Source organism: Euprymna scolopes, chromosome 8 (genome assembly GCF_053919585.1).
Source record: "Euprymna scolopes isolate OS-2025 chromosome 8, ASM5391958v1, whole genome shotgun sequence".
Classification (NCBI taxonomy): Eukaryota; Metazoa; Mollusca; class Cephalopoda; order Sepiida; family Sepiolidae; genus Euprymna; species Euprymna scolopes.
The window spans coordinates 142,294,990-142,309,449 of NC_136489.1; the positions used below are offsets into that span (position 1 = coordinate 142,294,990).

The window sequence follows — 14,460 nt, forward strand, 5'->3', positions numbered from 1 at the left end:
TGGAACCATCCGATACATAACTGAAAAGAAAAAACTTCTTTAATAAAAGATTTAAAAGAGTGGGCATCGAATAATCGATTGTCCACCAGTTGAAAGGAGAAAGTGCTTACGTCGTAAACAGAGAAATCGGACGACGATTTTTTTGTTTACAAAACAAAGAAACGTGACATTCCTCGTAAGCTCTGGAAGTACAGATATTGGCATGAGTGATAAATTCATGTGTCGGTCAGCTGAAGATAAATCGGATGATCGTCCGAGGTCAGGAACCGGCAAAGAAATTGTTAAAACGTGACTAAAGAACGCGTGTTCTATTATCGATCAGCTGATTGACAGATCGCGTGGATAGGAAAAACCAAGCGACAAAAATGCCAATATAAACGGTGATGTTTGGAATCTAACCAGAAGAAGCAGAGAGCTAGCAGAGAGAGGAGAAACAAGGGACAGAACGTTGCTGAAGACCGGATCGTTGAAACGTCATTTCCCTCCTCAGAACACTGTGAGAACACTGTTACTATCGCTGTGAACTTCAAAACCACCAAAAGAAAAAAAAGACGAACTGTTTAAATTGTAAATCTGTATAATATTGTAAAAATATAATTTTATACAAAAACAAACGCAATTCTGACTTACGTCTTTTAATGCATATTTTTAAGTTACGGCTGATCGCTCTAAGTTGTCAACCGTTTTGTTTTCAGGTTCAACGTTATTATGACATTTTTGACAATTGACGAGAGGCAAGATAAGGAAAAAGTGCCAGTCTAAGGTGAGATAACTCACTAGTCTTAACTCGTTGTCATGACAACCGCTTAGTAAACAGGTGAAACCACGGACGATCGACGTAATTAAAACTGCTATGTGCTACAACCAGGGGGTCCTACGCACTACTACGATTCCCAACCTGGGGGCCACACCACAATACAACACTGTCACCAGATGCCAGGTAAAAAGGATTATGCAAGTGTCAGACGGAATGTGCACAAACAAAAGTGTCTGGTTCTTTGTAACCTGTCAGAAATGTTTGCTGCATTCAAAGAAAAATATCCAAATTTGAAAATTGGCTTCTCCAAGTTCTGCTCTCTTAGGCCAAAGTGGTGTGTCCTCGCTGGTTCATCAGAGACCCATTCAGTTTGTGTGTGCAGCACCCATCAAAATGCAGTGTTGCTTGTTGATGCAATTGACTGGAAATGCACATACAAAGACTTGATTGAGAAATTAGTTTGTGACACAGATAACAGGGTCTGTATGATGCATCGTTGTGAATCATGTCCTGGGAGTGCAGCTCTGGAACAGTTCCTGGACGATGAACTGTCACACCTGGATATGGAATCCGAATTCCACTACTGCCAATGGCAGACAACTGATCGAGATGCCCTGTTGACACTTACAACAACATATGGGGATTACAAGGAGCTTCTTGTGGAGAAGATAAATGAAATGACTCGACACTCATACTTCACCAAAGCCCAAGCACGTTATGTGAAGGCAAAAAAATAAAATTTGGGAAAAACTGAGGTCATGGTATTGGGGGATTTCGCTGAAAACTATCGGTTTCTCATTCAGGATGAGATACAAAGTTTTCACTGGAGCAAAGAGTACTGCACACTTTACCCTCTTGTAATATACTACAAAGATGAAGTAGGAGTTCTACAGCATCACTCGCTATGTTTTATCTCTGACGACAATACACACAACACTTGCTTTGTTCACAAAATACAGAGCATGGTGACAGATTTCATTAAACAACATCTCACTGGTATCAACAAAATCTATGTTTCAGATGGTTGTGGTGGCCAATATAAGAACTTTAAAAACCTTCTTAATCTGTGCTTCCACAAAGATGATCACGGTATCGACGTTGAGTGGATATTTTTTGCAACCAGCTATGGGAAATCCCCATTGTGATGGTATTGGTGGTGCCATTAAACGGCATGCAGCAAAGCGAAGCTTGCAGAGACCCTTGAACAACCAGGTTACAAAGCAATACTGGAAGTGTGCCAAGCCAAAATGAAGTCCATTGTGTTCTTTGGAATCGACAAGGAAGACATGGTTGAAGTGAGAGATAGAATGGAGAAGAGGTTTATGGATGTGAAAACAGTACCTCGGACGAGAAGTAGTCATCATTTTGTTCCACAATCAGGATGCAAGATCGGACACAAACTTTGTAGTGAGAACAATTCATTTGTTGACATTCACGACTTTAAAATCCCCACTCATGTTGACATTGGGGATGTTGCTCCTTTGACGTACATAACATGTGTGTACAACTCGTTCTGGTGGGTCGGATTGGTGCAGAAAGTAAACCTCAATGAAGGTGATGTTGATGCTCAGTTCATGCACCCCTATGGTCCACGTAAAACTTTCAACTGGCCTCGCAGTGCTGACCTGTGTCCTGTTCCTTTCAAAAACATCATTTGTAGCATCCACGTACCTAAAACAAACTCAAGCGGAAGGAGCTTTACTATTTCTGACGAGGATTACGATAAAACCGTGACAGTATATGTTGCCTTACATGCATAAGATGCTGTGTTGTGGTGATAGTTTTTTACTTTAATGTACTAAAAAATCCAAACCATGTACCCACCCATGATAAGTACCGTTTCTTAGTATCTGTACCCACCGTATTGATTACCAGAAAAATGGGCTTTTGTTCTTTCTTCACTAGTTCACAATTAAACCTAAAAAATGGGTTAATCACAGGGGGCCATGAGAATTTTTAGGGGTTCATAAAGGCCACAAGCACATTGTATTCTCACCACATGCAGTTTATTATTTGGGATTGTCCACTGTGACTGGCCAATTTTTTAGGTTCGATTGTGAGCTATCCGGTTACTTGGCTTTACCGACTACGTGCATCAAACAAAAAACAAACAAAATAGTTTCAGCCAACTTAAAGAAACACCAGAAAGCAGCAATACCACTTTTTAAATGAACAGGAAGTCAAAATAAAATTCAGGATTTCCTATTTGTGGTGAAGTCAAGTGACTCCTTGTACACTGCTGTCTGGAAGTGAGGCCTGTAAAACTGCCCATCTTTAAGGTTCAATTGTGAGCTAACAAGAAAAGAACCAAACACCTTTTTCGGGGGAATTTAAGTTCAGACTATCAGGAATGTCTAGGAACAAAAAAAATTCAATTTTCAATAGTGCCACATGTTTTTTTGATCACCTTAGACCAATACCCAAATCTCAGATTAAAAGTTCAATAACTCAGAAATAATCCATTTTCAGAGGTTTTAAACGTGATATTTGGATTCCTTGTGTGGAAAACATTGTTTATGCAAATTTTCAAGGTTCTACCTAGTTTAGAAATTGATTTATGCCCCAAAACGTAATTTCATAATTTTGTGAATTTGCGCCTCGACGCGATATATGTAAAATACTGAAATTGCTATATTTCCGGAACCGCTTAGAGTTAAAAGCTCAAATTTTCAGGATTCCCTAGTTTTTATGATACCAACATATGGTGAAAGTTTGAAAAAACTCTGAGAGGTAAGGGTGTCAAAGAGGTTTTTTTCTGGATTATTTGAGATGGAATTACCCTACTGTTAAAAACCACTGAATACATGTCTGCCTATGTCACGGTAACATATATTGAGTGAGTTCCTGACAGTATTTTGTATAGTTTTTTTAGTTTTAACTCATTTCCCAAACTTAACGTGTTAAACAAAGTCTGCCGCCATTTGTATTTTTCAAATATACAGATAAACATACATGTTTTCGAACCGATTAAACATTTTACACTTAATAAAAGCACTAAAATCTTATCCAGTTAGGTAGAAAAGTAACTTATCTTGCCTTTGATAACATTTATTTGTTATATTTATTTTTCAAGAACTTTTTCGTTTCTGTGTTTAGTAATACAAACCCGTTTTATTTACTATAACGTTTAGTCAGCTCGAAAAACGGTGTTTATCAGTGTATTTGAAAAATACAAACGGTGACGGACACTGCTGATGATGTTAAGTTTGAGAAAATGATTTTAAAACTAAAAAACTATACAAAATACTATGAGAAACCCACCGAATATGTCAGCCTATGTCACAATAACATATAATCAGTAGGTGTCTGACACTGTTTTGTATAGTTTTTAACTGATTTTCCCGAACTTAACGTATTCAACAGAGTCCGCGACCATTGTCTTTTTCAAATAAATAGATAAACACTAAGTTTTTTTAGCCTATTAAACATTTTACATTAAATAAAAACACTAAACAATCATCCTTTGCTTTCATTTATTCGTTTGTGGACAACTTTTTCGAATCTGTGTATAGTACACCCCCCCTTACCCAAATATTAATTAAAAACTCACATTTTTGAATACAATAATAAAGAAAACTATTTAGCGTTTCAACATTTTAGCAACTTTCGGCTTAATCCACTGAATGTTGGTCGAGCCCAAGCCATGATTGACGGTAACTCCCGAGGATTCGGATCCAATTCTGCAAGAGTACCATTTTTTTTTCATTTTCGCCTTTTTTTTTTTTTTAAAACTTTTTCTGTACCTCTTTCTTTTACTCACCCCTAATAATTTAGTATTAAAAGTATTTTCATTATTATTATTGGTAATGGTTGTGGTGATGTTGGAAGTACTGGTAGAAGCATTATAATTATTATTACTGCACTGTTTTTAACGCTATTACTATTGTTATTATTATTATTGTTTTTATCATCATTATAATTATAATCTTCATTATAATTGATATCATTATTATCACTCCCGTCATTGCTACCATAATTGCTACCATTATCTTCATCTTCACTGTTATTAACAGTAATTTTAAATTTAATTTTATCACAACTATTGGTAACATTATATTTAATGTTTAATTTTAATGTTTACTTTTAATTTTGCCTTTATTTTATTTTTTTTAATATAAAATTTTTTTTCATATTCAATTTTACATCTAATTTATTACTCTATTATTATAATTGTCATTACTATTATCTTCCATACTATTATAATTACCCTACTATTATTTGGTATATTTTTACAACTCGCACCAGTAGCTTTGGTTTCCTTACTCCCCCATTTAAACATCAATATGTATACTTAACCTTTTACATCAAGTTAGACGCACTCATAGTCATTGCCACCCTAATCTCCGACCGCCCCCTTATGATCATACTCCCTATATCATAACAGTAGAACCATATAAATATATTGCTGCATATTACCTTTCAGTTTTACGACCTTACATAAGCCCCCCCCCCCCGCCAAATTATTAAAAAATTACCCACTCCATAGAAAATAGACAGCACATAAACCGTTAAAATAAATTACCACACAACAACAATACACCCTCTATTCAACCATAATACATTTACCCCTTAATCTCAATACTATGTTAAAGACAATATATATTCTTATATATCATACTATATATAATAAGCTTCTCCTTATTTAGAATTCATTAAAGCTTCCCCCAACACTCTATAATTCCCCTTAATCTATCTCATCCCTAACGAACCTTACGCTAGACGCCGCATCTCACCATTGCTACCTAGCACCTTCTCCACTCTTCTGATGAGAAGCGTTATGTTTCGAAATGCCTTGGCATAAAGAGACCCTTCTACCCCCTGAATTTTGCCCGTATTCCATTATTCAATAAATGATCCATTCTATATCTACCTATATATAGCTTTGTGTCTTCATTTTATACTCTTATTGTCCTATTGCATAAGCTCCAATAATTATTGTTGAGCTTGACATTATCCAGATTAGTCTCCTTTTATGGAATTGATCTTTCTCTTTTCCTTAAAGCTATATAATATATATATATAATATATATATACATAACATATATATGGATAGAATATATATAGAGATATAACATATATATAGATAACATATATATATAGATATAATATATATATATAAGACAAATATATATATATATAGATAAAATATATATCGATATAATATATATATATAGATATAATATATATATATATATAAGATATATATAGATATAATATATATTATATCATATATATATATATATATATCTATATATATCTTATATATATATCTATACATAATCTTATATATACTATATCTATATATATCTTATATATATATTATATCTATATATATCTTATATATTATATCTATATATATCTTATATATTATATCTATATATATCTTGTATATATATTATATATATCGTATATATTATATCTATATATATTGTATATATTATATCTATATCTATCTTATATATTATATCTATATCTATCTTATATATTATATCTATTTATATCTTATATATATAAGATAGATATAGATATAATATATACAATATATATAGATATAATATATACGATATATATAATATATATACAAGATATATATAGATATAATATATAAGATATATATAGATATAATATATATATATATATATATATATATATATATATATAAGATATAATATATATATAAGATATAATATATAAGATAGATTATATATATATAAAATATATATATAGATATAATATACAGGATATATATAGATATAATATGTATAAGATATATATAGACAATAATATATATATAAGATATATATAGATATAATATATATAAGATTATATATAGATATATATATAGATATATATATATGATATAATATATAAGATATATATAGATATAATATATATATAAGACATATATAGATATAATATATATATAAGACATATAGATATAATATATATAAGACATATATAGATATAATATATATATAAGACATATATAGATATATATATAGATATAATATATATAAGATATATATTGATATAATATATATAGAAGATATGATATATAAGACGTATATAGATGTAATATATAACATATTTTTAGATATGATATATATAAAAGATATATATAGTATATACAGGATATATATATAGATGTAATATATATATATAACATATATATAGATATAACATATATATAGATATAATATATATACAAGATATATGTATATAGATATAATTAAATATATATAACATATATATAGATATAATATAATATATATATCATATATATATAGATATAATATAATATATATATCATATATATATAGATATAATATATATAACATATATATAGATATATATATACAACATATATATAGATATATATATACAACATATATATATAGATGTATATATACAACATATATATATAGATGTATATATACAACATATATAGATATAATATATAAGATATATATATAATATATAAGATATATATATATATATATATAATATATATAGATATAATATATATAATATATACATAGATATAATATATATAATATATACATAGACATATATATAATATATACATAGATATAATATATAAAACATATACATAGATATATAAGATATACATAGATATAATATATATATTAGATATAGATATAATATATATATAACATATATATATATAATATATATAACATATATAGGTAATATATATATATAATATATATAACATATATATATATAATATATATAACATATATATATAATATATATAACATATATATATAATATATATAACATATAATATATATAACATATATATATAATATATATAACATATATGTAATATATATAACATATATATAATATATATAACATATATATATAATATATATAACATATATATATAATATATATAACATATATATATAATATATATAACATATATATATAATATATATAACATATATATAATATATATAACATATATATATAATATATATAACATATATAATATATATAACATATATAATATAACATATATAATATATATAACATATATAATATAACATAACATATATATATAATATATATAACATATATAATATACATAACATATATATAATATATATATAACATATATATATAATATATATATAACATTTATATATAATATATATATAACATTTATATATATAATATATATATAACATATATAGATATAATATATATACAACATATATATAGATATATAACATATATATAGATAAAATATATAACATATATATAGATATATATAACATATATATAGATATATATACACCATATATAGATATATATAACATATATATAGATATATATAACATATATACAGATATATATATATAACATATATATAGATATATATATAACATATATACAGATATATATATAACATATATACAGATATATATATAACATATATACAGATATATATATATAACATATATACAGATATATATATAACATATATACAGATATATATATAACATATATACAGATATATATATAACATATATACAGATATATATATAACATATATACATATATATATATTATATATACATAGATATAATATATATATGCAATATATACATAGATATAATATATATATGCAATATATACATAGATATATATATATATATGCAATATATACATAGATATATATATATGCAATATATACATAGATATATATATATGCAATATATACGTAGATATAATATATATATATGCAATATATACATAGATATAATATATATATATGCAATATATACATAGATATAATATATATATATGCAATATATACATAGATATAATATATATATATGCAATATATACATAGATATAATATATATATATATGCAATATATACATATATGCAATATATACATACATATAATATATATGCAATATATACATAGATATAATATATATGCAATATATACATAGATATAATATATATATGCAATATATACAATATATACATAGATATAATATATATATGCAATATATACAATATATACATAGATATAATATATATATGCAATATATACAATATATACATAGATATAATATATATATGCAATATATACAATATATACATAGATATAATATATATATGCAATATATACAATATATACATATGCAATATATACATAGATATAATATATATGTACAATATATACATAGATATAATATATATATGTATAACATATACATAGATATAATATATATATATATGTACTATATATATAGATATAATATATATATACAATATATACATAGATATAATATATATATGCAATATATACATAGATATATATATACAATATATACATAGATATATATATATACACAATATATACATAGATATATATATATACACAATATATACATAGATATATATATACAATATATACATAGATATATATATATATACAATATATACATAGATATATATATATACAATATATACATAGATATATATATATACAATATATACATAGATATATATATACAATATATACATAGATATATATATACAATATATACATAGATATAATATATATATACATAGATATAATATATATACAATATATACATAGATATAATATATATATATACAATATATACATAGATATAATATATATATACAATATATACATAGATATAATATATATATACAATATATACATAGATATAATATATATATATAATATATACATAGATATAATATATATATATAATATATACATAGATATAATATATATATATAATACATACATAGATATAATATATATATATAATATATACATAGATATAATATATATATATAATATATACATAGATATAATATATATATATATATATAATATATACATAGATATAATATATATATATATAATATATACATAGATATAATATATATATATAATATATACATAAATATAATATATATATATAATATATACATAGATATATATATATATAATATATACATAGATATAATATATATATATAATATATACATAGATATAATATATATATATAATATATACATAAATATAATATATATATATAATATATACATAAATATAATATATATATATAATATATACATAGATATAATATATATATATAATATATACATAGATATAATATATATATATAATATATAGATATAATATATATATATATAATATATACATAGATATAATATATATATATATAATATATACATAGATATAATGTATATATAATATATACATAGATATAATATATATATATATATATAATATATACATAGATATAATGTATATATAATATATACATAGATATAATATATATATATATATATAATATATACATAGATATAATATATATATATAATATATACATAGATATTATATATATATATATATATAATACTAGCAGGGGTTACCCGGCGTTGCCTGGGTGATCGGCCCCCTTCCCACTTCGAGGGGTAACAAAAAAAGTCACCCCTTTGGATTTACATGCTTGGTGCTGGCCTCCCCCCTTCAGGGAGAGATAATCCCCAACCCCACATTCAGGGAGGAGGGTGCCTGGAGGCTTCTTCCCCCCCCCCCCCAAAGAAAGTCACCTCCTCCTGGCCTCTTCGCCCCCCCCACCCTTGGGGGGGGGACACCGGCTCCTCCTTTGGGGGGGAGAAACTGCCAAGCTCCCCCCTTTCGGGTGAGAAAATGCCAGGCTTCCCCTTTTGGTGGGGGGATGGTGGCGTGGCCTTCGTTATAAAGATGGCCGGCCAGCTGAAAAAATGACGTCATCGCCGAGGTCCCAACAAGCAAGATATGTGGAAGTCTTAGACTGTCAATAATGAACAGTAATTTTTACAGACAGCGTTACAAAATTTCAAAATTGGATTGAAATAAAGAACACGATTTATACTGAAACTCATCTAATATTAATAATAAAAAATAATAAAAAAAACACAAGTTGTTTGTTTAAGTATTATAAGCAATTGAATATTTCGTTGTATTATAGATTTTAAAGATTAGAATGCGTTCTTTAATTACTTATAAATTACATTTTTAATAAGTGAAGGAACACGATTTGATTTGTAGTAAACTTGAAGTTTATTTAATATAATTAAATGAAAATTATGCATGTAAGATTATGAATATTTGAAGCAGAACACAAGCAAAACATTTGATATGAGTTAAGACAATAAACAAATATTAAAATTAAACTTTTTAATCAAAATGAATTTTTTTAAAATCAAAATGAATGTTTTTTAATCGAAATGAACAATATTTTTTTAAAATCAAAATGAATATTTTTTAATGGGTTTGTATTACTGTACACATAGAGTCGAAAAAGTTGCAAAAAACAAATATATAACAAATAAATGTTATCAAAGGCAAGATAAGTTACTTTTCTACCAAACTGGATATATTTTTCGTATTTTTATTCAATGTAACATGTTTATTCAGCTCGAAAACCATACAGTGTTTACCAATGTATTGGAAAATTCAAGATGGCGTCTGACTCCCTCTCCAACATGGTAAGTTTGGGAAAAGGTGTTATAAATAAAAAACTGGATAAAATACTGTTAAAAACTCGCTCAATATATGTTACCGTGACATAGCTTGACATATATTCGGCGGGTTTTTAATCGTATTTTTTCTAGTTTTTTATTCATAACACCTTTTCCCATACTTACCGTGTTAAAGAGGGAGTGAGGCGCCATCTTGAATTTTCCAATATATCGGTAAACACTGTATGGTTTTCGAGCTGAATAAACATGTTACATTGAATAAAAACACGAAAAATATATCCAGTACGATAGAAAAGTAACTTATCTTGCCTTTGATAACATTTATTTGTTATATATTTGCTTTTTGACAACTTTTTCGAATCTTTGTGTACAGTAATACAAACCCGAAATGAACTTAAGACCACGAGTGAACGCGCGTTTTTTTTTGTTTAGTTTTATATATATATATATATATATATATATATATATAAATAAGTATTTTTAAATTTTATCTTTCTAACTTTAAAAAAAAGTTTTAAAATTTTATCAGCCAACATAATTTATTATTAAATATTGAAAAATTTCAGGAAAATTAATTTTTGCTAGATTTTTAAAACATGTGTGTCAACAGCTTAAAAAAATCGTCTCTTAAAAAGAACGTGTTTTAAAGAGGACGGTAGTGAACGTGTGTGTGTGTGTGCGTGTGTGTGCGTGTGCTGAGTAGTAGTACTAATAGTGTCCTTTGGAGGACAGCGTTTGTTTTTGTGTTGTGTGTACGTGTGTGCGGCTAGCGCCAGAATGGCGGACATGGTGTAGGAGGTTGGATTGTTATGGCTGGTGTAAGTTTCTTAATTTTGTAATTTGTAAATGGCAAGTTAGGAAAAAAATAAACCCTTCCAAGATGGACAATAAATAAGGCCATAATATTTTATGGTAAATTTAAGAGCGTAGGAACCATAGTTTTATAGGAGATGTGATTATTGGATTAACCAATCAGAAATCGTCTGTGGCACACACATCTGTTTTTATAGATATACTAGCAATCGGTGCCCGGCGTTGCCCAGGTGTTTTGAGGTTAATGCTGAGAAAAAAAACGGTCAATTTTTTTAAACTTTGACCCCTATTATGACCTCTTAACATTTATTGTTTAGGGATCAAGTAAAGTTAATAAGTTAGATCCATGTCCAAGAAATCTATATCTAAAATATCACGTGTTTAGACCCAAAATTGTAGGAGGAGTTTGGTAGAGTTCTCAAAGGTCAAATCGTTGAATATTGACCACTTAATCGCCAAATTTCTGTTGAAAACCTATCACATCGATTTTCCCAAATCTCAGTACCCTGTATATCAAATTTCGAATCTCTAGGCTTAAAATTGACAGAGTTTTAGCGTAGGGAAATGCACACAGACGCACAGACACACACAGACACTATCACTTATATATATATATAAACATAAACATCATATATATAAGGATAATAGTACGCCATATATATATAACAAAAGACCATTATTTACTCAAGTGAAAGGAAAACCCGGGGGAACTTTACCCAAAAATAAATCTATATTTTTTTGTGTGTATTGATAGTCTTATAAGCGAGTAATATATAAATCAGCCACCTTGATTCTTAACCAAACAGAAAGTTCTAGTTGGGGGATTTCCCACTTTTTTTATGATAGCGAGGCCAAATTTCGCGAATTTGGCCTTTTTTAAAAGCAGTTTGGCCTTCAAAAGTTCTGTTTGGATGAAATCTGGAGACGCAACGGGAATTTTCGGAAAAAAAATGTTGTTACTATGCACATCTATGTATTGAAATACAATTTGTGGCAAAATTTCAGGAAAAACTAATGGATGGTTCTCTCGAAATAGTCCGGACAATTTGCTAAATTATCTCGTCAAAACCTTAAATCTCGAATTTTTGTGCATTTTTTTTTTGGGGGGGGGGCTAATTTGGCATAATAGTGTCCATTTAATAGTATTATCTTGAATAAATAAAAAAATAAGGAAAATTACCAAAAAAAAACAAACAAGAACAACAACAGTGTGCCGTATTTTTAAAAGTTTTATTGCGTTGTTTTTATTTGCTTTTTTTATTTCATCGGTGAAGAAAAAGGCCAAACAGAAATTTTGAAGGCCAAACTGCTTTAAAAAAAGGCCAAATTCGCGAAATTTGGCCTCGCTATAAAAAAAAAAGGGGAAATCCCCCTACTTGAACTTTCTGTTTAATTAATAATGACTCGCTTGTAGCGTTGATTTTTTTCTTTTTTCGCTATAAAAAAATAACTACTTGATGAAATTACGTGATTTTTTCTGTAGGAAAACTTTATCCCATGACGAGTACGTACAATATATATATATTTTTTTTAATATTTCCATTTTTTAATGTCAATGGAAAACTGCACAAGTACCCAAACCCGAAATGTAAAGACCATGAGTGAACGCGCGTTTTTTTTTTTTTAGTTTAGTTTCATAATGGCGGCCGTGATGTCGGAGGTTCGATTGTTAGATTGTAGTTTCGTATTTTTTTAATTTGTAAATCGCAAGTTAGGAAAAAATTAAACCCTTCCAAGATGGACAATAAATAAAGCCATAATATTTTATGGTAAAGGTAAGAGCGTAGAAACCATTGTTTTTTAGGAGATGTGATCATTGGATTAACCAATCAGAAATCGTCTGTGGCACACACATCTCTGTTTTTATATAGATATAGATAGATATAGATTTACATAGATATAATATATATATATAATATATAGAGATATAATATATAAAGATATAATATATACATAGATATATATATAATATATACATATATATATATATATATAATATATTCATAGATATTATATATATATAATATATTCATAGATATTATATATATATAATATATTCATAGATATATATATAATATATTCATAGATATTATATATATATATAATATATTCATAGATATTATATATATATATAATATATTCATAGATATTATATATATATAATATATTCATAGATATTATATATATATAATATATTCATAGATATATATATATATAATATATTCATAGATATTATATATATATAATATATTCATAGATATTATATATATATAATATATTCATAGATATATATATAATATATTCATAGATA

The 14,460-nt window shown here is 26.3% G+C and overlaps 1 protein-coding gene across 2 annotated transcripts in view; it reads right to left on the reverse strand.

The window, feature by feature from the left end:
* Positions 1 to 14,460, reverse strand: part of LOC145283798 (RING finger protein 37-like) — a 79,994-nt gene that overhangs the window by 29,087 nt on the left and 36,447 nt on the right. The window lies entirely within an intron of this gene.